This window comes from Ranitomeya variabilis, unplaced genomic scaffold (assembly GCF_051348905.1).
Source record: "Ranitomeya variabilis isolate aRanVar5 unplaced genomic scaffold, aRanVar5.hap1 Scaffold_552, whole genome shotgun sequence".
Lineage (NCBI taxonomy): Eukaryota > Metazoa > Chordata > Amphibia > Anura > Dendrobatidae > Ranitomeya > Ranitomeya variabilis.
This window is the reverse complement of record NW_027508188.1, coordinates 99,266-121,343: the sequence shown is the minus strand read 5'-3', so window position 1 is coordinate 121,343 and position 22,078 is coordinate 99,266. Positions and strand designations below refer to the sequence as shown.

General features: G+C 45.9%; 17 non-coding genes and 2 pseudogenes across 17 annotated transcripts; all 19 read left to right on the top strand.

Moving 5' to 3' along the window:
- The first annotated feature begins 4,079 nt into the window (after nt 1-4,079).
- On the top strand, nt 4,080-4,279 carry LOC143791240 (U2 spliceosomal RNA). The gene has a single exon (XR_013219895.1). It is a non-coding gene; the product is annotated as a U2 spliceosomal RNA (small nuclear RNA).
- A 164-nt stretch (nt 4,280-4,443) lies between these two features.
- Nucleotides 4,444-4,630, top strand: LOC143790957 (U2 spliceosomal RNA). Its single transcript, XR_013219869.1, has one exon. It is a non-coding gene; the product is annotated as a U2 spliceosomal RNA (small nuclear RNA).
- Nucleotides 4,631-4,806: 176 nt separating this feature from the next.
- On the top strand, nt 4,807-4,993 carry LOC143790975 (U2 spliceosomal RNA). Its single transcript, XR_013219877.1, has one exon. It is a non-coding gene; the product is annotated as a U2 spliceosomal RNA (small nuclear RNA).
- Nucleotides 4,994-5,169: 176 nt separating this feature from the next.
- On the top strand, nt 5,170-5,368 carry LOC143790967 (U2 spliceosomal RNA). The gene has a single exon (XR_013219871.1). It is a non-coding gene; the product is annotated as a U2 spliceosomal RNA (small nuclear RNA).
- Nucleotides 5,369-5,532: 164 nt separating this feature from the next.
- Nucleotides 5,533-5,721, top strand: LOC143790904 (U2 spliceosomal RNA). The gene has a single exon (XR_013219865.1). It is a non-coding gene; the product is annotated as a U2 spliceosomal RNA (small nuclear RNA).
- Nucleotides 5,722-5,895: 174 nt separating this feature from the next.
- On the top strand, nt 5,896-6,082 carry LOC143790949 (U2 spliceosomal RNA). The gene has a single exon (XR_013219868.1). It is a non-coding gene; the product is annotated as a U2 spliceosomal RNA (small nuclear RNA).
- Nucleotides 6,083-6,258: 176 nt separating this feature from the next.
- On the top strand, nt 6,259-6,445 carry LOC143791051 (U2 spliceosomal RNA). The gene has a single exon (XR_013219884.1). It is a non-coding gene; the product is annotated as a U2 spliceosomal RNA (small nuclear RNA).
- A 176-nt stretch (nt 6,446-6,621) lies between these two features.
- Nucleotides 6,622-6,808, top strand: LOC143790972 (U2 spliceosomal RNA). Its single transcript, XR_013219875.1, has one exon. It is a non-coding gene; the product is annotated as a U2 spliceosomal RNA (small nuclear RNA).
- Nucleotides 6,809-6,984: 176 nt separating this feature from the next.
- On the top strand, nt 6,985-7,171 carry LOC143791201 (U2 spliceosomal RNA). The gene has a single exon (XR_013219892.1). It is a non-coding gene; the product is annotated as a U2 spliceosomal RNA (small nuclear RNA).
- Nucleotides 7,172-7,347: 176 nt separating this feature from the next.
- On the top strand, nt 7,348-7,536 carry LOC143791026 (U2 spliceosomal RNA). The gene has a single exon (XR_013219882.1). It is a non-coding gene; the product is annotated as a U2 spliceosomal RNA (small nuclear RNA).
- A 174-nt stretch (nt 7,537-7,710) lies between these two features.
- Nucleotides 7,711-7,897, top strand: LOC143791097 (U2 spliceosomal RNA). Its single transcript, XR_013219886.1, has one exon. It is a non-coding gene; the product is annotated as a U2 spliceosomal RNA (small nuclear RNA).
- A 176-nt stretch (nt 7,898-8,073) lies between these two features.
- Nucleotides 8,074-8,240, top strand: LOC143791145 (U2 spliceosomal RNA; annotated as a pseudogene).
- A 196-nt stretch (nt 8,241-8,436) lies between these two features.
- Nucleotides 8,437-8,623, top strand: LOC143790791 (U2 spliceosomal RNA). The gene has a single exon (XR_013219862.1). It is a non-coding gene; the product is annotated as a U2 spliceosomal RNA (small nuclear RNA).
- A 176-nt stretch (nt 8,624-8,799) lies between these two features.
- LOC143790980 (U2 spliceosomal RNA) lies at nt 8,800-8,986 on the top strand. The gene has a single exon (XR_013219878.1). It is a non-coding gene; the product is annotated as a U2 spliceosomal RNA (small nuclear RNA).
- Nucleotides 8,987-9,162: 176 nt separating this feature from the next.
- Nucleotides 9,163-9,349, top strand: LOC143791211 (U2 spliceosomal RNA). The gene has a single exon (XR_013219893.1). It is a non-coding gene; the product is annotated as a U2 spliceosomal RNA (small nuclear RNA).
- Nucleotides 9,350-9,525: 176 nt separating this feature from the next.
- LOC143790991 (U2 spliceosomal RNA) lies at nt 9,526-9,714 on the top strand. Its single transcript, XR_013219879.1, has one exon. It is a non-coding gene; the product is annotated as a U2 spliceosomal RNA (small nuclear RNA).
- A 174-nt stretch (nt 9,715-9,888) lies between these two features.
- Nucleotides 9,889-9,989, top strand: LOC143791223 (U2 spliceosomal RNA; annotated as a pseudogene).
- A 5,813-nt stretch (nt 9,990-15,802) lies between these two features.
- On the top strand, nt 15,803-15,989 carry LOC143791002 (U2 spliceosomal RNA). The gene has a single exon (XR_013219880.1). It is a non-coding gene; the product is annotated as a U2 spliceosomal RNA (small nuclear RNA).
- A 5,889-nt stretch (nt 15,990-21,878) lies between these two features.
- Nucleotides 21,879-22,065, top strand: LOC143791119 (U2 spliceosomal RNA). The gene has a single exon (XR_013219887.1). It is a non-coding gene; the product is annotated as a U2 spliceosomal RNA (small nuclear RNA).
- Nucleotides 22,066-22,078: the final 13 nt, after the last annotated feature.

Here is a 22,078-nt window from a genome sequence, read left to right as displayed (position 1 = left end):
ACTGCCCCAATAGAGCAAAGACTTATGCCGAGGCTGCTGGGTCCTCTGTAGGGGCTGGGAGAGCCCAAGACCCCAGTACCTCCTCTCATGTGTTTCCTATTCGTCCTTTAGCCCCTTCTGATGGGCGGGCTGTGGAGTCGGAGGTTCGGGAGTCGAGGCTGCGAGGTCCTGCCGCTCTTGCAGCGGAGGCCAAAACACCTGGCCATGTCCATGAGTCTGTTGGGTTGGAGCAGGGTGCCCCCAGTATGTTGGCGCTGGGGGGCCCTGCTGTGAAGGCCCCAGACATCCATCGGGAGTCGAGCCAGCAGAACGCTGTGTGTTTTTTTTCAGTTGACGTCGTGGAGGAGAGAGGTCACGTCACAGTGGCTGAAGAGGATTGCACCAGTGACCTGCCTGAGCCTAGTGGGAAGAAGATTCGGACAGAGGTTATCCCAGAGGTCGCTCCAGAGTCGCCTGATGTCACCCTGGAAGAAGGAGAGTTCTGGTTGGGAAAGACAACGTACCCAGTCTCGTCCTCGGACCCTTGCAACATCATTTCTTTTGACTCCCCGTCACCCGGAATCCTGGAGGAAGTTATGGGTCAAAATCTGGAAGAGGACAATATGATTACGGATACTTTCCCACCGTGACTTAAATGCCATTTATAAAATGTGTCTCACTAAACGTGAGGTCTTTAAAGAGTCTTGTCCGCAGGGCTGCTCTTTTTCATTATCTAGAGACAGTAGATTTCGATATATGTCTATTACAGGAATGTGGCCTACAGCATGCGATACGGTACGAAGAATTAAAAAAGGACTGGAAGTTGGGCCCGTCAGTATGGTCTGGCTCAAATATTAACAAATCTGCTGGAGTAGGTTTGCTCTGCTGTGGCAATAATATTGTCATTTCTTCTGTTACGGAGATTGAGCCAGGCAGGGCAATATTAGTACATGCACACATAAATGGCTTCAACTTCCGTGTAATTAATGTGTATGCATCTCCTGATAAGCAGGAGCGTGTCCAGTTATTTGAGTTATTGCCTGTGTTCTGTGTTGGGTCTTCTCCTCTCCTGGTAGGTGGGGACTTTAATTGCCTCTGTGTGAACGAGCGTCGAGATGGAGGAGACCCGCTCCGTAAACTGGATAAGTCTTGTTATATGCTCAAAAACATCCAGGCTTTTTAAATTGTGCGATGCCTGGAGGTCGCTTTCGCTGACGGACCCAGGTTTTACATGGTCCGGTCGGGGAGTGGCCTCCAGGATCGATTTTATGTTTTTATCTGTAGATTTTAAGCCGGTAACGTTTGATCTTATGTCTAATTTATTTTCCGATCATAAAATTTTAAAATTACAGATTGAGTACCAAGGAGAGCAGAGAATAAATAAAGGACTGTGGCGTTTGGGGACGCATCTGCTGCAGGATCCTCAGATAAGGTCGGATTTTTGTGTAGCCTACCAAAAGTGGAGACAGCATAGGCCTCCTTATATAAAGATGTTGTCTTGGTGGGAAGATATTAAAAATAAAATTGGGCTTTTTTTCATTGTGGCAGGTAGGAAGAAGGCAAGGCAGAAAAAATGTTTTTATTCTAATTTAAATACTGAGCTGCAAACACTTTATAAATTTAAAGAAATAGGTCTTGAAGTAGATACTGATATTGCTAGCCTAAAGACGCAGATACACACAGTCTTAGAGCAAAAGGGGAGAGAAATAATTTTTAATTCAAGAGTGCAGCAATTAGAAGAAGATGAAAAATGCACCCGCTTCTTTTTTAAAAAAGCAATGGAGAGAAAGGAGATCATTACCTGCCTTGATGGAGAGTCCACTATAGAAGGGATGAAAAAAGTAGCAACTGATTTTTACCAACTTCTTTTTAGTGAGAAAAATATAGATCTTTCTTTTTTACGTGATGCTCTTAATATTTTAGATGTCAAGCTTTGTCAGTCAGATCAGGATTTTTTAGCTCGGGATTTTAGCCTAGAAGAACTTTTTAGCGTTTTTAAGAGTTTTTCAAGAGGCAAAGCCCCAGGTGCTGATGGTCTTCCTGTAGAATTTTATCTGACTTTCTGGGATATTTTAAAAGATGATCTTTTAGAAATTTTTAAAGAAGTGTTTGTGTGTGAACAGTTGCCGAAGGGATGGAGGAGGGGAATAGTGTCTTTGATTTTTAAGAAAAAAGGGTCCCGTGAGGACCTCGCAAATTGGAGGCCTATAACCTTACTTAATGTGGACTACAAAGTGTTTGCTAAAATTATTGCATGCCGGCTTAAAACAATAATTGATAAGTTGATACAACCTGAGCAAGTGTGTAGTGTGCCAGGAAGGAGTATCACTGAAGTTTTAAATGTTATTAGAGACACAATATGGTATTGTAAGGACCGTGGTCAAAATGTAGCCCGGTTGGCGCTGGACTTTGAGAAGGCGTTCGACAGGGTATCGCATAAATATCTTTTTAGTGTTTTAAAGAAGATGGCGATCCCAGATTTTATTGTGTCTCGTATTATGGTTTTATACAAAATGTCATTTTGTCAAATCTCGGTGAATGGTTTTTTAACAGGTGAGATACCGCTGGAATCCGGAGTGAAGCAAGGGTGCCCGCTCTCCCCAATCCTGTTCATTTGTGCAATGGAGCCTTTATTATGCCAGATCAGGAGAGATAAAGTAATTCGAGGGGTCCCTGTTCCTGGTGGAGGAGGGGCTCAAATTAAAGTTTTCGGGTACATGGATGATGTCACCGCCATCTGCACGGACCCTGCTTCTCTCCGGAAGGTGGTGAGGTGTACCAGTTTTTTTAGTCAGGCCTCGGGTTTTAAGTTAAATTTTAATAAAACTGAGTGTTTGATAATTGGTACTTGGGATGATGTTGACCTACCAGCGGTCAAAATGAAGCAAGATAATGTAAAAATTTTAGGTATTACTTTTAATAAAGACAATGATGGGAGGGAAAGTTGGGAGGAGGTACAAGGGAAAATGGTGAAGAAATTATCTTTCTGGAACTTGCGGAGTTTGTCAATTGAAGGGAAAGTTTTAATTATCAAGTCCATTTTATTGCCAATGATTTTATATGTTGCAATGGTGTACCCTCCCTCTGATTTAATGCTTAAAAAACTGACCCATTGTATTTTTATATGTATTTGGGGCTCAAAGATGGAGAAATTAAAACATATAGAAATGTATAAGAAACATCAAAATGGTGGTAAAGATGTCCCAGATTTGACCATGTTTCTATACATAAATTTTTTCTGTTTCTGTTTTAAACATTTTAATTCAAATAGTGTTTTTAGTCAGTTTTTAAAGTATACTTGTGGTTATGTTTTTAAGAGATGGTTTCGGCCGTCTCTAACCTCGCCTGTTTTATTACGCCCACCTAAGCACCTTAGTATTTTAGAAAAAGTATGCAGGAAATATGTTTTAACGGACTTGGACTCAGACCTTTTAAAAGATCGCAGGAAATTAATGGCCCATCTAAGGAGAGAAGAAGGAGTGTCGGAGGTGATCAACTTTTCATGGAACAGATCCAGGCACGTCTGGAGGAATGTGTATGGGAAATTTCTTGCAAATGTGCATAAAGATCTTGCCTGGATGTCTGTCCACCAGTGCCTCCCTACTAGAGACTTCCAGCACCGAAGGGGCCTGGTGGCACGAGCAAAATGTCCAAGGGACTCATGTGCGAGCAGTGAGACTGTGTTACACCTGTTCTGGGACTGCTGCTACGCTCAAGAACTGTGGAAAAAGTTAGGGGTGCTTTTAAAATGGGTTTGTGGGTTGAGAGATTTTAATCATGAGTATGTTTTATATGGACTTTTTAATTGCCCCACCTTGCATCAAAACAAAATATGTTGGTGCATAATAAATTGTGCAAAGAGTGCCTTATGGAAGGTCAGAAACATTTTATTGTTTAAACATAATTTTATCTCCATAAATGATTGCATCAAAATAATTTTTAGCTAAATGTATATTTATTATCTAAAAGATGTCAAAGATGCGGGTAGACAGGAGGCAAATCAGAGATGGAACTTTTATATGTGGAACACTATTTTGTACTGAGTGTTTTGTTTTTATTTCTGGAATGGTTTTAACGCTCATTGTAAATAATGTTATGTCATGTTCTTAGTTTATGACTTAATAAATATGTTGAAACCTGTCTGTTCTTATCAGTTTAATATCTGATACATCCCCTATTTGGGGACCATATATTAAATGGATTTTTGGAACAGGGAGCTGGAAATGGAGCTTGCTTTGTCACATGGAACCTTCACGTGCTGTCACAATGGGGATGGAGGGTGTGGTTATGCAGATTCAAAACGCGTTGTGCACAGCTTGAACACACGCACACCGCAGAACTGTCATCCACAGTGCATCCAGAGTTTCTGGAAATGTCTTCCCTGCGGCAATCTTTTGCTATGTCTCCACAGTGGGTGTCGGTTGTAGGCCTTGGTGCGGCCCAAGTGGCAAACCATTTCTGATCATCGCTTCTCTGCCAAATGGCTCAAGATCAAGCGTAGTGTCTGTTCTTATCAGTTTAATATCTGATACGTCCCCTATTTGGGGACCATATATTAAATGGATTTTTGGAACAGGGAGCTGGAAATGGAGCTTGCTTTGTCACATGGAACCTTCACGTGCTGTCACAATGGGGATGGAGGGTATGGTTATGCAGATTCAAAACGCGTTGTGCACAGCTTGAACACACGCACACCGCAAAACTGTCATCCACAGTGCATCCAGAGTTTCTGGAAATGTCTTCCCTGCGGCAATCTTTTGCTATGTCTCCACAGTGGGTGTCGGTTGTAGGCCTTGGTGCGGCCCAAGTGGCAAACCATTTCTGATCATCACTTATTGGCCAAATGGCTCAAGATCAAGCGTAGTGTCTGTTCTTATCAGTTTAATATCTGATACGTCCCCTATTTGGGGACCATATATTAAATGAATTTTTGGAACAGGGAGCTGGAAATGGAGCTTGCTTTGTCGCACGGAACCTTCACGTGCTGTCACAATGGGGATGGAGGGTGTGGTTATGCAGATTCAAAAGGCGTTGTGCACAGCTTGAACACACGCACACCGCAGAACTGTCATCGACAGTGCATCCAGAGTTTCTGGAAATGTCTTCCCTGCGGCAATCTTTTGCTATGTCTCCACAGTGGGTGTCGGTTGTAGGCCTTGGTGCGGCCCAAGTGGCAAACCATTTCTGATCATCGCTTCTCGGCCAAATGGCTCAAGATCAAGCGTAGTGTCTGTTGTTATCAGTTTAATATCTGATACGTCCCCTATTTGGGGACCATATATTAAATGGATTTTTGGAACAGGGAGCTGGAAATGGAGCTTGCTTTGTCACATGGAACCTTCACGTGCTGTCACAATGGGGATGGAGGGTGTGGTTATGCAGATTCAAAATGCGTTGTGCACAGCTTGAACACACGCACACCGCAGAACTGTCATCGACAGTGCATCCAGAGTTTCTGGAAATGTCTTCCCTGCGGCAATCTTTTGCTATGTCTCCACAGTGGGTGTCGGTTGTAGGCCTTGGTGCGGCCCAAGTGGCAAACTATTTCTGATCATCGCTTCTTGGCCAAATGGCTCAAGATCAAGCGTAGTGTCTGTTCTTATCAGTTTAATATCTGATACGTCCCCTATTTGGGGACCATATATTAAATGGATTTTTGGAACAGGGAGCTGGAAATGGAGCTTGCTTTGTCGCACGGAACCTTCACGTGCTGTCACAATTGGGATGGAGGGTGTGGTTATGCAGATTCAAAACGCGTTGTGCACAGCTTGAACACACGCACACCGCAGAACTGTCATCGACAGTGCATCCAGAGTTTCTGGAAATGTCTTCCCTGCGACAATCTTTTGCTATGTCTCCACAGTGGGTGTCGGTTGTAGGCCTTGGTGCGGCCCAAGTGGCAAACCATTTCTGATCATCGCTTCTCTGCCAAATGGCTCAAGATCAAGCGTAGTGTCTGTTCTTATCAGTTTAATATCTGATACGTCCCCTATTTCGGGACCATATATTAAATGGATTTTTGGAACAGGGAGCTGGAAATGGAGCTTGCTTTGTCGCACGGAACCTTCACGTGCTGTCACAATGGGGATGGAGGGTGTGGTTATGCAGATTCAAAACGCGTTGTGCACAGCTTGAACACACGCACACCGCAGAACTGTCATCGACAGTGCATCCAGAGTTTCTGGAAATGTCTTCCCTGCGGCAATCTTTTGCTATGTCTCCACAGTGGGTGTCAGTTGTAGGCCTTGGTGCGGCCCAAGTGGCAAACCATTTCTGATCATCGCTTCTCTGCCAAATGGCTCAAGATCAAGCGTAGTGTCTGTTCTTATCAGTTTAATATCTGATACGTCCCCTATTTGGTGAACATATATTAAATGGATTTTTAGAACAGGGAGCTGGAAATGGAGCTTGCTTTGTCGCACGGAACCTTCACGTGCTGTCTCAATGGGGATGGAGGGTGTGGTTATGCAGATTCAAAGCACGTTGTGCACAGCTTGAACACAAGCACACCGCAGAACTGTCATCGACAGTGCATCCAGAGTTTCTGGAAATGTCTTCCCTGCGGCAATCTTTTGCTATGTCTCCACAGTGGGTGTCGGTTGTAGGCCTTGGTGCGGCCCATGTGGCAAACCATTTCTGATCATCGCTTCTCTGCCAAATGGCTCAAGATCAAGCGTAGTGTCTGTTCTTATCAGTTTAATATCTGATACGTCCCCTATTTGGTGACCATGTATTAAATGGATTTTTGGAACAGGGAGCTGGAAATGGAGCTTGCTTTGTCGCACGGAACCTTCACGTGCTGTCTCAATGGGGATGGAGGGTGTGGTTATGCAGATTCAAAACGCGTTGTGCACAGCTTGAACACACGCACACCACAGAACTGTCATCCACAGTGCATCCAGAGTTTCTGGAAATGTCTTCCCTGCGGCAATCTTTTGCTATGTCTCCACAGTGGGTGTCGGTTGTAGGCCTTGGTGCGGCCCAAGTGGCAAACCATTTCTGATCATCGCTTATTGGCCAAATGGCTCAAGATCAAGCGTAGTGTCTGTTCTTATCAGTTTAATATCTGATACATCCTCTATTTGGGGACCATATATTAAATCGATTTTTGGAACAGGGAGCTGGAAATGGAGCTTGCTTTCTCACATGGAACCTTCACGTGCTGTCACAATGGGGATGGAGGGTGTGGTTATGCAGATTCAAAATGTGTTGTGCACAGCTTGAACACACGCACACCGCAGAACTGTCATCGACAGTGCATCCAGAGTTTCTGGAAATGTCTTCCCTGCGGCAATCTTTTGCTATGTCTCCACAGTGGGTGTCGGTTGTAGGCCTTGGTGTGGCCCAAGTGGCAAACTATTTCTGATCATCGCTTCTTGGCCAAATGGCTCAAGATCAAGCGTAGGGTCTGTTCTTATCAGTTTAATATCTGATACGTCCCCTATTTGGGGACCATATATTAAATGGATTTTTGGAACAGGGAGCTTGAAATGGAGCTTGCTTTGTCGCACGGAACCTTCACGTGCTGTCACAATAGGGATGGAGGGTGTGGTTATGCAGATTCAAAACGCGTTGTGCACAGCTCGAACACACGCACACCGCAGAACTGTCATCGACAGTGCATCCAGAGTTTCTGGAAATGTCTTCCCTGTGGCAATCTTTTGCTATGTCTCCACAGTGGGTGTCGGTTGTAGGCCTTGGTGCGGCCCAAGTGGCAAACCATTTCTGATCATCGCTTCTCTGCCAAATGGCTCAAGATCAAGCGTAGTGTCTGTTCTTATCAGTTTAATATCTGATACGTCCCCTATTTGGTGAACATATATTAAATGGATTTTTAGAACAGGGAGCTGGAAATGGAGCTTGCTTTGTTGCACGGAACCTTCACGTGCTGTCTCAATGGGGATGGAGGGTGTGGTTATGCAGATTCAAAACACGTTGTGCACAGCTTGAACACGCGCACACCGCAGAACTGTCATCGACAGTGCATCCAGAGTTTCTGGAAATGTCTTCCCTGCGGCAATCTTTTGCTATGTCTCCACAGTGGGTGTCGGTTGTAGGCCTTGGTGCGGCCCAAGTGGCAAACCATTTCTGATCATCGCTTCTCTGCCAAATGGCTCAAGATTAAGCGTAGTGTCTGTTCTTATCAGTTTAATATCTGATACGTCCCCTATTTGGTGACCATGTATTAAATGGATTTTTGGAACAGGGAGCTGGAAATGGAGCTTGCTTTGTCGCACGGAACCTTCACGGGGTGTCTCAATGGGGATGGAGGGTGTGGTTATGCAGATTCAAAACGCGTTGTGCACAGCTTGAACACACGCACACCGCAGAACTGTCATCGACAGTGCATCCAGAGTTTCTGGAAATGTCTTCCCTGCGGCAATCTTTTTCTATGTCTCCACAGTGGGTGTCGGTTGTAGGCCTTGGTGCGGCCCAAGTGGCAAACCATTTCTGATCATCGCTTCTCGGCCAAATGGCTCAAGATCAAGCGTAGTGTCTGTTCTTATCAGTTTAATATCTGATACGTCCCCTATTTGGGGACCATATATTAAATGGATTTTTGGAACAGGGAGCTGGAAATGGAGTTTGCTTTGTCACACGGAACCTTCACGTGCTGTCACAATGGGGATGGAGGGTGTGGTTATGCAGATTCACAACGCGTTGTGCACAGCTTGAACACACGCACACCGCAGAACTGTCATCGACAGGGCATCCAGAGTTTCTGGAAATGTCTTCCCTGCGGCAATCTTTTGCTATGTCTCCACAGTGGGTGTCGGTTGTAGGCCTTGGTGCGGCCCAAGTGGCAAACCATTTCTGATCATCGCTTCTCGGCCAAATGGCTCAAGATCAAGCGTAGTGTCTGTTCTTATCAGTTTAATATCTGATACGTCTCCTATTTGGGGACCATATATTAAATGGATTTTTGGAACAGGGAGCTGGAAATGGAGCTTGCTTTGTCGCACGGAACCTTCACGTGCTGTCACAATGGGGATGGAGGGTGTGGTTATGCAGATTCAAAACGCGTTGTGCACAGCTTGAACACACGCACACCGCAGAACTGTCATCGACAGTGCATCCAGAGTTTCTGGAAATGTCTTCCCTGCGGCAATCTTTTGCTATGTCTCCACAGTGGGTGTCGGTTGTAGGCCTTGGTGTGGCCCAAGTGGCAAACCATTTCTGATCATCGCTTCTCGGCCAAATTTCTCAAGATCAAGCATAGTGTCTGTTCTTATCAGTTTAATATCTGATACGTCCCCTATTTTGGGACCATATATTAAATGGATTTTTGGAACAGGGAGCTGGAAATGGAGCTTGCTTTGTCGCACGGAACCTTCACGTGCTGTCACAATGGGGATGGAGGGTGTGGTTATGCAGATTCAAAAGGTGTTGTGCACAGCTTGAAGACACGCACACCGCAGAACTGTCATCGACAGTGCATCCAGAGTTTCTGGAAATGTCTTCCCTGCGGCAATCTTTTGCTATGTCTCCACAGTGGGTGTCGGTTGTAGGCCTTGGTGCGGCCAAAGTGGCAAACCATTTCTGATCATCGCTTCTCGGCCAAATGGCTCAAGATCAAGCGTAGTGTCTGTTCTTATCAGTTTAATATCTGATACGTCCCCTATTTGGGGACCATATATTAAATGGACTTTTGGAGCAGGGAGCTGGAAATGGAGCTTGCTTTGTCGCATGGAACCTTCACGTGCTGTAACAATGGGTATGGAGGGTGTGGTTATGCAGATTCAAAACGCGTTGTGCACAGCTTGAACACACGCACACCGCAGAACTGTTATCGACAGTGCATTCAGAGTTTCTGGAAATGTCTTCCCTGTGGTAATCTTTTGCTATGTCTCCACAGTGGGTGTCGGTTGTAGTCCTTGGTGCGGCCCAAGTGGCAAACCATTTCTGATCATCGCTTCTCGGCCAAATGGCTCAAGATCAAGAGTAGTGTCTGTTCTTATCAGTTTAATATCTGATACATCCCCTATTTGGGGACCATATATTAACCCCTTAACGACCTTTGACGCATACGCTGCGTCATGAAAGTCGGTGCCAAAACGACCTATGACGCAGCGTATGCGTCATGGAATGATCGCGTCCCTGCAGATCGGGTGAAGGGGTTAACTCCTATTTTACCCGATCTGCAGGGAGAGGGGGAGTGGTGCTTCAGCCCAGGGGGGGGGTGGCTTCACCCCCCCGTGGCTACGATCGCTCTGATTGGCTGTTGAAAGTGAAACTGCCAATCAGAGCGATTTGTAATATTTCACCTAAAAAACTGGTGAAATATTACAATCCAGCCATGGCCGATGCTGCAATAACATCGGCCATGGCTGGAAATACTAAAGTGCCCCCCCCCACACCCACCGATCGCCCCCCCAGTGCTCCGTTAGTCCTCCGGTCCCCTCCGTCCGCCTGCCGGCTCCCCCGTCCTGCTGTCCGCTCCCTCCTTGCTCAGATCCCCCCCCCTGTGCTCCGATCACCCCCCCTGTGCTCCGATCCACCCCCCCACCACCCCTTCATACTTACCGATCCTCCCGGTGTCCGGCCGTCTCCTCCCTGGGCGCCGCCATCTTGGAAAATGGCGGGCGCATGCTCAGTGCGCCCGCCGAATCTGCCAGTCGGCAGATTCCTTACAGGTACATTTTGATCGCTGTGGTAGGTTCTATCACAGCGATCAAAATAAAAAAAATAATAAATAAACCCCCCCCTTTATCACCCCCATAGGGACAATAATAAAATAAAGATTTTTTTTTTTTTTTTTCCACTAGGGTTAGGGTTAGAACTAGGGTTAGAACTAGGGGTAGGGTTAGGGGTAGGGTTAGGGTTATGGGTAGGGTTAGGGGTAGGGTTATGGCATGTGCACACAGAGCGGATCGGCCGCGGATCCGCAGCGGATCGGCCGCGGATCCGCAGCGGATCGGCAGCAGATTGGCAGCGGATTGGCCGCGGATCCGCAGCGGATCCGCAGCGGATCGGCCGCGGATCCGCAGCGGATCGGCAGCGGACCCGCAGCGGATCGGCCGCGGATCCGCAGCGGATCGGCAGCGGATCCGCAACGGATCGGCCGCGGATCCGCAGCGGATCGGCCGCGGATCCGCAGCGGATCGGCAGCGGATCCGCAGCGGATTGGCAGCGGATCCGCAGCGGATTGGCCGCGGATCCGCAGCGGATTGGCAGCGGATAGGCAGCGGATTGGCCGCGGATCCGCAGCGGATTGGCCGCGGATCCGCAGCGGATTGGCAGCGGATCCGCAGCGGATTGGCCGCGGATCCGCAGCGGATTGGCAGCGGATTGGCCGCGGATCCGCAGCGGATTGGCCGCTGCGAATTCGAAGCAGTTTTCCATCAGGTTTACAGTACCATGTACACCTAAGGAAAACCAAATCCGCTGTGCCCATGGTGCGGAAAATTCCGTGCAGAAACGCTGCGTTGTATTTTCCGCAGCATGTCAATTCTTTGTGCGGATTCCGCAGCGTTTTACACCTGTTCCTCAATAGGAATCCGCAGGTGAAATCCGCACAAAAAAACACTGGAAATCTGCTGTAAATCCGCAGGTAAAACGCAGTGCCTTTTACCTGCAGATTTTTCAAAAATCGTGCGGAAAAATCTCACACGAATCCGCAACGTGGGCACATAGCCTTAGTGTTAGGGTTGGAATTAGAGTTAGGGTTGGAATTAGGGCTAGGGTTTGAAATAGGGTTAAGATTAGGCTTGTGGTTAGGGTTACGGATAGGGTTAGGGGTGTGTTGGGGTTACAGTTGTGGTTAGGGTTGGGATTAGGGTTACGGTTGGGATTAGGGTTAGGATTAGGGTTGGAATTAGGGTTACGGGTGTGTTGCGGTTAGGGTTGTGGTTAGGGGTGTGTTGGGGTTAGGGTTGTGATTAGGGTTATGGCTACAGTTGGGATTAGGATTAGGGGTGTGTTGGGGTTAGTGTTGAAGTTAGAATTGAGGGGTTTCCACTGTTTAGGCACATCAGGGGTCTCCAAACGCAACATGGCGCCACCATTGATTCCAGCCAATCTTGCGTTCAAAAAGTCAAATGGTGCTCCCGCCCTTCCAAGCCCCGACGTGCGCCCAAACAGTGGTTTACCCCCACATTTGGGGTACCAGCGTACTCAGGACAAACTGGGCAACAACTGTTGGGGTCCAATTTCTCCTGTTACCCTTGCAAAAATAAAAAATTACTTGCTAAAACATAATTTTTGAGGAAAGAACAATTATTTTTTATTTTCACGGCTCTGCGTTATAAACTTCTGTGAAGCACTTGGGGGTTGAAAGTGCTCACCACACATCTAGATAAGTTCCTTCGGGGGTCTAGTTTCCAAAATGGGGTCACTTGTGGGGTGTTTCTACTGTTTAGGCACATCAGGGGCTCTGCAAATGCAATGTGACGCCCGCAGACCATTCCATCAAAGTCTGCATTTCAAATGTCACTACTTCCCTTCCGAGCCCTGACGTGCGCCCAAACAGTGGTTTACCCCCACATATGGGGTATCAGCGTACTCACAACAAACTGGGCAACAAATATTGGGGTCCAAATTCTCCTGTTACCCTTGTGAAAATAAAAAATTGCTTGCTAAAACATCTTTTTTGAGGAAAGAAAAATGATTTTTTATTTTCACGGCTCTGCGTTGTAAACTTCTGTGAAGCACTTGGGGGTTGAACGTGCTCACCACACATCTAGATAAGTTCCTTGGGGGGTCTAGTTTCCAAAATGGGGTCACTTGTGGGGGGTTTCTACTGTTTAGGCATATCAGGGGCTCTGCAAACGTAACATGATGCCCGCAGACCATTCCATCAAAGTCTGCATTCCAAAACGTCACTACTTCCCTTTCCGAGCCCCGGCATGTGCCCAAACAGTGGTTTACCCCCACATATGGGGTATCAGCGTACTCAGGAGAAACTGGACAACAACTTTTGGGGTCCAATTTCTCCTGTTACTCTTGCAAAAATAAAAAATTCTGGGCTAAAAAAATATTTTTGAGGAAAGGAAACACATTTATTATTTTCACGGCTCTGCATTATAAACTTCTGTGAAGCACTTGGGGGTTCAAAGTGCTCACCACACATCTAGATAAGTTCCATTGGGGGTCTAGTTTCCAAAATGGAGTCACTTGTGGGGAGTTCCTACTGTTTAGGCACATCAGGGGCTCTGCAAACGCAACCTGATGCCCGCAGAGCATTCCATCAAAGTCTGCATTTCAAAACGTCACTACTTCCCTTCCGAACCCCGACGTGTGCCAAAACAGTGGTTTACCCCCACATATGGGGTATCAGCGTACTCAGGAGAAACTGGACAACAACTTTTGGGGTCCAATTTCTCCTGTTACTCTTGCAAAAATAAAAAAATTCTGGGCTAAAAAAATATTTTTGAGGAAAGGAAACACATTTTTTATTTTCACGGCTCTGCGTTATAAACTTCTGTGAAGCACTTGGGGGTTCAAAGTGCTCACCACACATCTAGATTAGTTCCTTGGGAGGTCTAGTTTCCAAAATGGGGTCACTTGTGCGGGAGCTCCAATGTTTAGGCACACAGGGGCTCTCCAAACGCGACATGGTGTCCGCTAATGATTGGAGCTAATTTTCCATTCAAAAAGCCAAATGGCGTGCCTTCCCTTCCGAGCCCTGCCGTGCGCCCAAACAGTGGTTTACCCCCACATATGGGGTATCATCGTACTCAGGACAAACTGGACAACAACATTTGGGATCCAATTTCTCCTATTACCCTTGGGAAAATAAAAAATTCTGGGCTAAAAATCATTTTTGAGGAAAGAAAAATTATTTTTTTATTTTCACGGCTCTGCGTTATAAACTTCTGTGAAGCACCTGGAGGTTATAAGTGCTCACTATGCATCTAGATAAGTTCCTTGGGGGGTCTAGTTTCCAAAATGGGGTCACTTGTAGGGGAGCTCCAATGTTTAGGCACACAGGGGCTCTCCAAACGCGACATGGTGTCCGCTAACGATTGGAGCTAATTTTCCATTCAAAAAGTCAAATGGCACGCCTCCCTTTCCGAGCCTTGCCGTGCACCCAAACAGTGGTTTACCCCCACATATGAGGTATCGGCATACTCAGGAGAAATTGCCCAACAAATTTTAGGATCCATTTTATCCTGTTGCCCATGTGAAAATGAAAGAATTGAGGCTAAAAGAAATTTTGTGTGAAAAAAAAGTACTTTTTCATTTTTGCGGATCAATTTGTGAAGCACCTGGGGGTTTAAAGTGCTCACTATGCCTCTAGATGAGTTCCTTGGGGGGTCTAGTTTCCAAAATGGGGTCACTTGTGGAGGAGCTCCAATGTTTAGGCACACAGGGGCTTTCCAAACGCGACATGGTGTCCGCTAACGATGGAGATAATTTTTCATTCAAAAAGTCAAATGGCGCTCCTTCACTTCCGAGCCTTACCATGTGCCCAAACAGTGGTTTACCCCCACATGTGAGGTATTGGTGTACTCAGGAGAAATTGCCCAACAAAATTCTAGGATCCATTTTATCCTGTTGCCCATGTGAAAATGAAAAAATTGAGGCTAAAATAATTTTTTTGTGAAAAAAAAGTACTTTTTCATTTTTTCGGATCAATTTGTGAAGCACCTGGGGGTTTAAAGTGCTCACTATGCTTCTAGATAAGTTCCTTGGGGGGTCTAGTTTCCAAAATGGGGTCACTTGTGGGGGAGCTCCAATGTTTAGGCACACAGGGGCTCTCCAAACGTGACATGGTGTGGGCTAAAGATTGGAGCCAATTTTTCATTCAAAAAGTCAAATGGCGCTCCTTCCCTTCCGAGCCCTGCCGTGCGCCCAAACAGTGGTTTACCCCCACATATGAGGTATCAGCGTACTCAGGACAAATTGGACAACAACGTCCGTGGTCCAGTTTCTCCTTTTACTGCTGGGAAAATAAAAAAATTGTTGCTAAAAGATCATTTTTGTGACTAAAAAGTTAAATGTTCATTTTTTACTTCCATGTTGCTTCTGCTGCTGTGAAACACCTGAAGGGTTAATAAACTTCTTGAATGTGGTTTTGAGCACCTTGAGGGGTGCAGTTTTTAGAATGGTGTCACTTTTGGGTATTTTCAGCCATATAGAACCCTCAAAATGACTTCAAATGTGAGGTGGTCCCTAAAAAAAATGGTTTTGTAAATTTTGTTGTAAAAATAAGAAATCACTGGTCAAATTTTAACCCTTATAACTTCCTAGCAAAAAAAAAAAATGTTTCCAAAATTGTGCTGATGTAAAGTAGACATGTGGGAAACGTTATTTATTAACTATTTTGTGTCACATAACTCTCTGGTTTAACAGAATAAAAATTCAAAATGTGAAAATTGCGAAATTTTCAAATTTTTTGCCAAATTTCCGTTTTTTTCACAAATAAACTCAGAAATTATCGACCTAAATTTACCACTAACATGAAGCCCAATATGTCACGAAAAAACAATCTCAGAATCGCTAGGATCCGTTGAAGCGTTCCTGAGTTATTACCTCATAAAGGGACACTGGTCAGAATTTAAAAAAACGGCAAGGTCATTAAGGCCAAAATAGGCTGGGTCATGAAGGGGTTAAATGGATTTTTGGAACAGGGAGCTGGAAATGGAGCTTGCTTTGTCGCACGGAACCTTCACGTGCTGTCACAATGGGGATGGAGGGTGTGGTTATGGAGATTCAAAACGCGTTGTGCACAGCTTGAACACACGCACACCGCAGAACTGTCATCGACAGTGCATCCAGAGTTTCTGGAAATGTCTTCCCTGCGGCAATCTTTTGCTATGTCTCCACAGTGGGTGTCGGTTGTAGGCCTTGGTGCGGCCAAAGTGGCAAACCATTTCTGATCATCGCTTCTCGGCCAAATGGCTCAAGATCAAGCGTAGTGTCTGTTCTTATCAGTTTAATATCTGATACATCCCCTATTTGGGGACCATATATTAAATGGATTTTTGGAACAGGGAGCTGGAAATGGAGCTTGCTTTGTCGCACGGAACCTTCACGTGCTGTCACAATGGGGATGGAGGGTGTGGTTATGGAGATTCAAAACGCGTTGTGCACAGCTTGAACACACGCACACCGCAGAACTGTAATCGACAGTGCATCCAGAGTTTCTGGAAATGTCTTCCCTGCGGCAATCTTTTGCTATGTCTCCACAGTGGGTGTCGGTTGTAGGCCTTGGTGTGGCCCAAGTGGCAAACCTGTCATGGTTCTCAATGGCAAGAGAACATAGTAAAGCATACAAAAAGGACTAGCTCTTGGAAGATGGGAACTCGAGCTGACTGTGAGCTAAACCTACCGCACAACTAACAGTGGCCGGGTAGCGTGCCTACGTTTTATCCCTAGACGCCCAGCGCCAGCCGGAGAACTGACTGACCCTAGCAGAGGAAAATACAGACCTGGCTTACCTCTAGAGAAATTTTCCCCAAAAGGCAGACAGTAGCCCCCACATATATTGTCGGTGATTTCAGAGGAAATTGACATACGAAGTATGAAGATAGGTTTAGCAAATTGAGGTCCGCTTACTAGATAGTAGGAAGACAGAAAAGGGAACTTCACAGTCAGCTGAAAACCCTTTCAAAACACCATCCTGAAATTACTTTAAGACTCTAATATCAACTCATGACACCAGAGTGGCAATTTCAGCTCACAAGGGCTTCCAGCCTCAGAAATAATCAATCGCAGAGAACTGGAACAAAAATGCAAAACAAACTTAGGACTACAAGTCCAACTTAGCTGATAGTAGTCTAGGAGCAGGAACATGCAACAGAAAGGCTTCTGGTAACATTGTTGGCCAGCATAGAAATGACTGAGGAGCAGGGTTAAATAGAAAACTCCCACATCCTGATGGAAACAGGTGAACAGAGGAGATGAAGCACACAAGTGCAGTACCACCAGAAACCACCGGGGGAGCCCAGAAACCAAATTCACAACAGTACCCCCCCCTCAAGGAGGGGGCACCGAACCCTCACCAGAACCACCAGGGCGATCAGGATGAGCCCTATGAAAGGCACGGACCAAATCGGAGGCATGAACATCAGAGGCTGTCACCCAAGAGTTATCCTCCTGACCGTAGCCCTTCCACTTGACCAGATACTGAAGTCTCTGTCTGGAAACACGGGAGTCCAAGATCTTCTCGACAACGTACTCCAACTCACCCTCAACCAACACCGGAGCAGGAGGCTCAACGGAAGGCACAACCGGTACCTCATACCTGCGCAACAATGACCGATGGAAGACATTATGAATAGAAAAAGATGCAGGGAGGTCCAAACGAAAGGACACAGGGTTAAGAATCTCCAATATCTTGTACGGGCCGATGAACCGAGGCTTAAACTTAGGAGAAGAAACCTTCATAGGGACAAAACGAGAAGATAACCACACCAAGTCCCCAACACAAAGACGAGGACCAACACGACGACGGCGGTTGGCAAAATGCTGAGTCTTCTCCTGGGACAACTTCAAATTGTCCACCACATGCCCCCAAATCTGATGCAACCTCTCCACCACAGCATCCACTCCAGGACAATCCGAAGACTCCACCTGACCGGAAGAGAAACGAGGATGAAACCCCGAATTACAGAAGAAAGGAGAAACCAAGGTGGCAGAACTAGCCCGATTATTGAGGGCAAACTCCGCCAAGGGCAAAAAGGCAACCCAATCATCCTGATCCGCAGACACAAAACACCTCAAATAAGTCTCCAAGGTCTGATTAGTTCTCTCGGTCTGGCCATTAGTCTGAGGGTGGAAAGCAGACGAAAAAGACAAATCAATGCCCATCCTAGCACAGAACGCTCGCCAAAATCTAGACACGAATTGGGTTCCCCTGTCAGAAACGATATTCTCCGGAATACCATGCAAGCGCACCACATTTTGAAAAAACAGAGAAACCAGCTCGGATGAAGAAGGCAATTTAGGCAAGGGAACCAAATGGACCATCTTAGAGAAACGGTCACACACCACCCAGATGACAGACATCTTCTGAGAAACAGGGAGATCAGAAATAAAATCCATGGAGATGTGAGTCCAAGGCCTCTTCGGAATAGGCAAGGATAACAACAATCCACTAGCCCGAGAACAACAAGGCTTGGCCCGAGCACAAACATCACAAGACTGCACAAAATCTCGCACATCTCGCGACAGGGAAGGCCACCAGAAGGACCTAGCCACCAAATCCCTGGTACCAAAGATTCCAGGATGACCTGCTAACGCAGAAGAATGGACCTCCGAGATGACTCTACTGGTCCAATCATCAGGAACAAACAATCTACCAGGCGGGCAACGATCAGGTCTATCCGCCTGAAACTCCTGCAAGACCCGTCGCAAATCTGGGGAAACAGCAGATAATATCACTCCATCCTTAAGGATACCTGTAGGTTCAGAATTACCAGGGGAATCAGGCTCAAAACTCCTAGAAAGGGCATCCGCCTTCACATTTTTAGAACCCGGTAGATAAGAAACCACAAAATTAAACCGAGAGAAAAATAACGACCAGCGCGCCTGTCTAGGATTCAGGCGCCTGGCGGACTCAAGATAAATCAAATTCTTGTGGTCGGTCAATACCACCACCTGATGTCTAGCCCCCTCAAGCCAATGACGCCACTCCTCAAAAGCCCACTTCATAGCCAAGAGCTCCCGATTACCAATATCATAATTTCGCTCAGCGGGCGAAAACTTACGAGAAAAGAACGCACAAGGTCTCATCACGGAGCAGTCGGAACTTTTCTGTGACAAAACCGCCCCAGCTCCGATTTCTGAAGCGTCGACCTCAACCTGAAAAGGAAGAGTAACATCAGGCTGACGCAATACAGGGGCGGAAGAAAAGCGGCGCTTAAGCTCCCGAAAGGCCTCCACAGCAGCAGGGGACCACTCAGCAACATCAGCACCCTTCTTAGTCAAATCAGTCAACGGTTTAGCGACATCAGAAAAACCAGTTATAAATCGACGATAAAAATTAGCAAAGCCCAAAAACTTCTGAAGGCTCTTAAGAGAAGAGGGTTGCGTCCAATCACAAATAGCCTGAACCTTGACAGGGTCCATCTCAATGGAAGAGGGGGAAAAAATGTACCCCAAAAACGAAATCTTTTGAACCCCAAAAACGCACTTAGAACCCTTTACACACAAGGAATTAGAGCGCAAAACCTGAAAAACCCTCCTGACCTGTTGGACATGAGAGTCCCAGTCCTCCGAAAAAATCAAAATATCATCCAGATACACAATCAAAAATGTATCCAAATATTCACGGAAAATGTCATGCATAAAGGACTGAAAGACTGAAGGGGCATTTGAAAGACCAAAAGGCATTACTAAATACTCAAAATGGCCCTCAGGCGTATTAAATGCGGTTTTCCACTCATCCCCCTGCTTAATTCGCACTAAATTATACGCCCCACGAAGATCAATCTTAGAGAACCACTTGGCCCCCTTTATTCGAGCAAACAAATCAGTAAGCAGTGGCAAAGGATACTGATATTTAACCGTGATTTTATTCAAAAGCCGATAATCAATACACGGCCTCAAAGAGCCATCTTTTTTAGATACAAAGAAAAAACCAGCTCCTAAGGGAGATGACGAAGGACGAATATGTCCCTTTTCCAAGGACTCCTTAATATATTCCCGCATAGCAGCATGTTCAGGCACAGATAGATTAAATAAACGACCCTTTGGAAACTTACTGCCCGGAATCAGATCTATAGTACAATCGCACTCTCTGTGCGGAGGTAGTGAACCAATTTTAGGCTCCTCAAAAACGTCACGATAATCAGATAAAAATTCCGGAATCTCAGAGGGAATAGATAACGAAATGGAAACCAAAGGTACGTCCCCATGAGTCCCCTGACATCCCCAGCTTAACACAGACACTGCCTTCCAGTCGAGGACTGGGTTATGAGATTGCAGCCATGGCAATCCAAGCACCAACACATCATGTAGATTATACAACACAAGGAAGCGAATAATCTCCTGGTGATCCGGATTAATATGCATATTTACTTGTGTCCAGTATTGTGGTTTATTACTAGCCAATGGCGTGGAGTCAATACCCTTCAGAGGTATAGGAACTTCCAGAGGCTCTAAATCAAACCCACAGCGTTTGGCAAAGGACCAATCCATAAGACTCAAAGCGGCGCCAGAGTCGACATAGGCGTCCGCGGTAATAGACGATAAAGAGCAAATCAGGGTCACAGATAGAATAAACTTAGACTGTAAAGTGCCAATTGAAACAGACTTATCAACCTTCTTAGTACGTTTAGAGCATGCTGATATAACATGAGTTGAATCACCACAATAGAAGCATAACCCATTTTTTCGCCTAAAATTCTGTCGTTCGCTTCTGGACAGAATTCTATCACATTGCATAATCTCTGGCGCCTTCTCAGTAGACACCGCCAAATGGTGCACAGGTTTGCGCTCCCGCAAACGCCGATCAATCTGAATAGCCATTGTCATGGACTCATTCAGACCTGTAGGCACAGGGAACCCCACCATAACATCCTTAATGGCATCAGAGAGACCCTCTCTGAAATTCGCCGCCAGGGCGCACTCATTCCACTGAGTAAGCACAGACCACTTACGAAATTTTTGGCAGTATATTTCAGCCTCATCTTGCCCTTGAGACAGGGCCATTAAGGCTTTTTCAGCCTGAATCTCTAAATGAGGTTCCTCATAAAGCAACCCCAAAGCCAGGAAAAACGCATCCACATTCAGCAACGCAGGATCCCCTGGTGCCAAAGCAAATGCCCAGTCCTGAGGGTCGCCCCGGAGCAAGGAAATTACAATCCTGACCTGCTGTGCAGGATCTCCAGCGGAGCGAGATCTCAGAGACAAAAATAATTTACAATTATGTTTGAAATTCTGGAAGTGAGATCTATCCCCGGAGAAAAATTCAGGTAAAGGAATTCTAGGTTCAGATATAGGAGCATGAATAACAAAATCCTGTAAACTTTGAACCTTCACAGCGAGATTATCCAAACCTGTAGCTAAACTCTGAGGATCCATATTAATCAGGTGAAATCAGAACCATTCAAGGATTAGAAGGAGAGAGAGACGAAGGCTGCAGTAAGCAGAGATGCAAGTGAATCAACTAATGAGCAAACTCAGGAAAAAAAAAAAAAATTCTCTGCAGAGTTCTTTTCTCTCCTTTCTTCTGCCAATTATTTTAACCCTTGGCCGGCCAAACTGTCATGGTTCTCAATGGCAAGAGAACATAGTAAAGCATACAAAAAGGACTAGCTCTTGGAAGATGGGAACTCGAGCTGACTGTGAGCTAAACCTACCGCACAACTAACAGTGGCCGGGTAGCGTGCCTATGTTTTATCCCTAGACGCCCAGCGCCAGCCGGAGAACTGACTGACCCTAGCAGAGGAAAATACAGACCTGGCTTACCTCTAGAGAAATTTTCCCCAAAAGGCAGACAGTAGCCCCCACATATATTGTCGGTGATTTCAGAGGAAATTGACATACGAAGTATGAAGATAGGTTTAGCAAATTGAGGTCCGCTTACTAGATAGTAGGAAGACAGAAAAGGGAACTTCACAGTCAGCTGAAAACCCTTTCAAAACACCATCCTGAAATTACTTTAAGACTCTAATATCAACTCATGACACCAGAGTGGCAATTTCAGCTCACAAGGGCTTCCAGCCTCAGAAATAATCAATCGCAGAGAACTGGAACAAAAATGCAAAACAAACTTAGGACTACAAGTCCAACTTAGCTGATAGTAGTCTAGGAGCAGGAACATGCAACAGAAAGGCTTCTGGTAACATTGTTGGCCGGCATAGAAATGACTGAGGAGCAAGGTTAAATAGAAAACTCCCACATCCTGATGGAAACAGGTGAACAGAGGAGATGAAGTACACAAGTGCAGTACCACCAGAAACCACCGGGGAGCCCAGAAACCAAATTCACAACACAAACCATTTCTGATCATCGCTTCTCGGCCAAATGGCTCAAGATCAAGCATAGTGTCTGTTCTTATCAGTTTAATATCTGATACATCCCCTATTTTGGGACCATATATTAAATGGATTTTTGGAACAGGGAGCTGGAAATGGAGCTTGCTTTGTCGCACGGAACCTTCACGTGCTGTCACAATGGGGATGGAGGGTGTGGTTATGCAGATTCAAAA